Source organism: Triticum urartu, chromosome 1 (genome assembly GCF_003073215.2).
Source record: "Triticum urartu cultivar G1812 chromosome 1, Tu2.1, whole genome shotgun sequence".
NCBI lineage: Eukaryota > Viridiplantae > Streptophyta > Magnoliopsida > Poales > Poaceae > Triticum > Triticum urartu.
The window spans coordinates 224670999-224676812 of NC_053022.1; the positions used below are offsets into that span (position 1 = coordinate 224670999).

Sequence of the window (5814 nt, forward strand, 5' to 3'; positions counted from 1 at the left end):
TTGTAGGGGCTGCGGGCGTGGAGTTTCACATTCCTCTGCGGTGGAGTATGGTCAGTCGTTGTAAATTGCAAAATGCACACCACGAAACAGATTAGATTAAGGCTAACAGTTAGATTATGTTTACTGGGTCTAATCGTGTGGTGGTAATTAAGGCTAACAGTTAGATTATGTTTACTGGGTCTAATCGTGTGGTGGTAATGAATCCGTGTATGTTTGTGGGGTGCACGTAAGAAAGTTCTTGTTTGATTGTTTATTAGTAATAAGTAGAGAGCAAGTCAAAAAACAGATCAGCCAAAAAAAAAAGAGAGATAGAGGGCTGATCGGTTTGAGTTTACAAGAAAAGAGCAATCACGTTTGCTTGTTAATACTTGGAAAGTGCTCTGTGCGGTAAATCCCAGTCTTAATTTTTGGAGATACTAGTAAGAATGCACGAGCAACGCACGACCGTGAGAAAAAAAATCTCCTATGTAAACATATAGCACATCAGAGCCATCATCTCGTCTCAAGGAACCTCTGAAACTTTTAAATATTTAAATATTTATATATGACCATAACAAAATATCATTTGAAAATTGTATTATTTGCAGGCAATACAGAAACTACAAGGAGTAGGATGATACTGGGTTTATAAAACCAACAGACACTCCTACCTAATTATGATGCTCCGTTAGCATAAACACCTTTTACTTTTGTTTCATCCTTCATATCTCTCACATGAATGATAAACCTGCATATATTGCCTTTAAGAGTGTTGCTTGGAAACGAAGGAAACAACAAAGCTTGAATATGTCAGTGCCATGACTCTTGGTGAAGATGTGACATGGTCAATCCAGTTCTGGTATTTATCATAGTTTCAAATAGCCGGCTATAGCCTCACTATAGCTCCGCTATAGCCCCGCTATAGCCCCGCTATAGCTGTTTGAGGGGGTTGCCGCTAAATGATTTCATGTACAATTTGCCGCTATAATAGCCCAGTTATAGTTGTTTTTTAGGGTCACCGCTAAATGCCATAGCCCGCTATTTAAAACGTTGTTATTTATCCATAGTCCACACTTTTCCCTACAATCCCAAGTCTGAATCGACAATATAAGGAATCCATAGACCACACTTCTACACCAATTTTTGTACAGGACTAACTGAAGCTTGTGTCCGATTCTTTTTGATTGCTACAGTAACAGAGCAAATAAAAGGAATACAACATTGAGAATAGAACATATACCCAAGCATGCAGTTGTTTACCATATATTGAGGTGCTTGAGATTACACTAAAATTTGTCCAACAAAATACCATAGAAAGGTTGCTCAAAATAAACAGTATGGCATGATGGCATAGAGGACTGCCACATAAAAATACAGTAAGCCCTGCAGTTCTGTTTCTATGCTTCTCTAATACTGAAAGCAATAGCCAAATATCATTGTATAGTTCTTTCAGGGTGTCAGGCTCGCTTCAATATCGAATACAAATGCATGTGTCTCCTCAACAGTGCAATGCACCTGTTGGCCGATAGAACTTCAATAGGATACTGAAAGAAAAAGAAATTTATAGCATAAAAATGTACGCACAGATTTGGTAGATACAGATTCAAATCTAGTCCAAACGTCATGATCCATTGAACCTTGTTGCATCCCTCGTAATAAGGATGGCCGGGACTGAGAGCAAATACCTCTCATGGAAGGAAGTTAGAGGACACTCATAGCTTAGGAGTAAATATAGCTTTCATATTCATGGAGTCACAACAAAGATGCGCAATACTGCAGCAAGGAAGAATAGCACATAACTGCATGATGGACAGAAACCATGTCAATCCACTTCAGTCCGTTACATGGAGAAAACATCATGTCACGTCCATTCAATCAACACGGAACTGAATTGTGCAAACAATTCACTGTGTTAAATGGAAAACACAAAATTTTAGGTTTAACAATTCACTAAGTTGGTCATTATTAGTCTCAGACAAATCTAAACAATTTACTAAGCATATATGCATTATAGCTTCAATGCATTGGACATCAGAACAATTTATCTTGTTGCCTGGGACACTTCCTTTTTTAGATAACTATGGATACTATGCTATTGACTCATCCAAGTCATGTTCGCCTAGAAAAACAAGGTGTACATTCTCACTTCTTTAGATATCCTCTGAGGGCCTCGCTGGACAGTAAATAACTGTATAGAAGAGCTGCCATAGTTGTCCATCTACAACTTGTACATTTTCACTTCATATAGTAAAATATTGCCGTGTATTCTAAAATAGTTTTATTGTCGGAGCCTCCCATAGAGTCTTACCATATAAGTTAATTAGCGCTCACACAAATGGCTTGTGTCAGAGAATTGAAAATTACCTGCATAAAAATAGCACATCCACAAGCAAACTAATCAGCATCTGAATGAAATAAACCATCACTTTCATCAGAACGCTACCAAAGGTTGAACCAACATAGCAGCATACACTTCTGCCTAAAGAGAAAAAGGTAGAACACATACCGTGAACAACTCTGTGTTCAGAATCAGATGCACTTAGTGGAGAGGAGGGAGGCCTGATTGGATGCAACTCTCCAATCCAGTCCAGGTGAGATGTCACCGTCCACCACCAGGGGGCTCGACAGGGAGGGGGCGGTGGGCTGGCTGGGAGATGTGGGGCGGATGAGTGGTGCGGCTAGGCGAGGCGGAAACGGAGGGGGCCGGTCAGATCCGGTCGTCGCCATCGTTGGTCTGGTCGGGAGGAGGCCGGCAGTCGCGCGGGACGGTCCGGTGGAGCCCTATAGTGCGGGAACGGAGAGAGAGAGAGATTAGTGAGGAGAGGGAGAGAGAAGGGAGGAGGAGGATGCTGAGTGCGGCTGACCGGCAAAGGACGTCGGCGGCGGCTTGCAGGTGCGTGGGCGGCGACCGGAGGCGGGGTCGACTCAGGGCGATCGGGAGGAGCGGCGGCGCTTGCTACGATCCGTTTTTTTCTTTTTGAACTGACCCATTCTTCCTGATAAGGCATGATTCGGGTGGAATCTTTCCGGAAATCACAGGCGGGGCCGCGGGATCGAGGACGCGGAGCGCTGCGAGGATTGGCAGATGATGGCGTCTGCTTAGCAGAACATTTAATCTGAGACGTTGATCTAAGTGATAAACCATTGACGCAATAAAGGCAGTAGGATATGTGTAAATTGCTCTGATCGGAGGGTTGTGGTTATCCCGTGTACAGTTTGTTGTGTGGCTTTAGAAGAGTTTATGTTTGCTCTTTTAATAATAATATAGATGCTTAGCAGAACATTTAATCTGAGACATTGATCTAAGTGATAAACCATTGACGCAATAAGGGCAGTAGGATATATGTAAATTGCTCTGATCGGAGGATCGTGGTTATCCCGTGTACAGTTTGTTGTGTGGCTTTAGAAGAGTTTACATTTGCTTTTTTAATAATAGTATAGAGGAAGAGTTTGGAAGTTCCACGGCTGAAAATAATACTTGTAGGAAAGTAGAGCCGCCACCATTCAGATTTTGTTACCAAGTTTTGTGTGCCAAAAAAAGGAGCAGCCAAACTGGATCCTCACGTTTTTAGGAGATAAAAAGGAAAGAAAAATATTATGTCAAGGTTGGGCATTATTTTTTTCCTAAAAAAAGAGGAGGAGGAGGAAGCGAATCAGCTTTGGTCATAGGAAAGTTTGGATTGTCCACATGGCAGCAACAAATAAAAAAGGATTGTTATAAAATTTATAGAAGGGAGAGGGCCGATCTAATCTGGTTCGAAAAGAACACTATCTATTTTTTAAAGGAAGACAAGTGAACGTGGAGTCTAACTTGTTTTGCATGCAGAATTAAATACCTAAAATCTTAAAAGTGCGCACGCATTATTTCTCGAGACTGAGCGGCCGCACTATGCGACACCCGACAACACCTCACACGCTCGGTTCATCTCTCAACTAAAAAAAGAAAAAAACAAATCTTATCCACTCCAGAGCCCCACGACCTTCCTCCTCAAGTAACCACTGCTGCCGCGCACCTCGCCTCCTTCCTCGCGCCGCCTCCTGACGGCGCCAGCTCGCCGCCCACCTCCCGTCACTGTTGCCTATCGTGACCCCGGCAGTCTTCTCGTCTTTCACGCCACCATGAGTCGCCATAGGAAGCAGTCCCCAACCTTCAGCGCCGCTGCGTCTCATCTTCTTCCACGAGCATATGCATCTCTGCCATTGAGCGTCGCTCCCCTCGACCAGTCCCCTCCCCGGCTAATTCGACAGCGCGGCGACGTGCCTTGCCCCCGCTGCACAAGACTCTCAGCTCATGGCGGCTCCGCACGACTGTGAATCCTCACATGCAGGTAGTATTCCCCTTCCTTCTCTCCATTGATCTATCTCCCTAATCTCTCTCTCTCTTCAGTTGTGTCTTCGAGATGATTTAGTCGTGAACTTGTTTGGGTTTACAAGAATGAACGTTGTTAGATCTAAATCTGGTTGATACTAGTAATCTGCCTTTGCTATCAATTTCCTACATCATAAATTTGCTCTGGAAAGTTCATATATTTAGTAGTCTGGACATGGGAAATTTACTTGCAATGTTGACCCAACTTGGGTTTCTATGGCAGCTGAGGTAGAAAATACAATAGCTTAACAGTTGTAATCTGATCTACGAGATATTGACGGGAGCAATCAGACTTTTGATGTCTGCAGTTCATCTACATGTTAACGACAATTTTTCATTCAGTCGTCTATTCTCGCCTAGATTGCAATTGTCTATTTAAACATGATACTCTCTGTTGTGTGGTTTCCCTGTTTTCTCGTAAGTTGCATGCATACAAGTAACCAAGTGGCTAGTTTGTTGCAATAGTTGCACAGGAATGCAAAAATAGTTGGATGGCACATATACATATCTTAGTTGGCTAGCTAACTTATGAAGTTGCACAGTGAGGGCTAATCAGTTGCACAATCGATGATGTTCAGATGCATACATTGTGTAAACTACGTTGAAGCAGTGTGTGTGGTTTTTTTGGTTGCACACTCATGTGTGCCGTGTTGTCAAGGGTACACATTTGTATAAGAGTACTTATCCTAGCTGGCTTAGCCACACTTATAAAGTTGCACACGGAAGGTCTATCTAGGTGCACGGTTGACGACTAATTTAGTTTTGGCTCTAGTGCCTAAATCATGTTCAGGCGGTGTGTATGCTGGGTTTCTTGTTGCATGCTCATGTGTGCCCAGTTGGCCATACAATGCATCAAGTTGCTCACATTTTTGGTTTTGTAGGTGTGCTTTGAAAAATAATCATGAGTTGGTTACCCCATGGCATTTTTATATCATTCCTTTTCTCATTCTTTCTTTTACACATTTGGTTGATTTAACTAATTTGTTCGTTTACTTTTTTTCTTTTTCTCACAGACCAAAAATGGTTGTAGAAGGAGATGTGGCTCCTAGTGAAGGAGAGGTATCCTCAACTTTTATAGATGCATCCTGAACTTTTGTAGTTGCGCAACAAACAATTGGGAGTTAGAATCCTCAACTTTTCAAATAGTTGCACAAGAGTATCATATGAGTTGGCATCCTCAACTTTCATCGTTGCACCCGAACAATTTGGGAGTTGGTACTCTCAACTTTTTAAATAGTCCCACAACAATATCATATGAGTTGGCATCCTCAACTATTTTAGTTGCACAAGAACCAATCAGGAGTTGGCATCCCTAACTTTTTTTAATAGTTGCACAACAATGTCACATGAGTAATTATCTTCAACTCCTTTAGTTGCACAAGAACCATTTAGTAGTTGGCATCCTGAGAGCGTCTATAGTCGGGCACCCGAAATCCTCCTCAAACATCCGCGGACGCGCCCGGTCG

At 42.5% G+C, this 5814-nt stretch overlaps 1 long non-coding RNA gene across 1 annotated transcript; it reads right to left on the minus strand.

Annotated features, from left to right (window-relative positions):
• Window positions 1–1214: 1214 nt before the first annotated feature.
• On the minus strand, window positions 1215–3091 carry LOC125554755. Its single transcript, XR_007304441.1, has 3 exons — window positions 2844–3091; window positions 2486–2760; window positions 1215–2343 (listed from the first exon to the last, which is right to left on the minus strand). It is a non-coding gene; the product is annotated as an uncharacterized LOC125554755 (long non-coding RNA).
• Between the last annotated feature and the right edge of the window lie 2723 nt (window positions 3092–5814).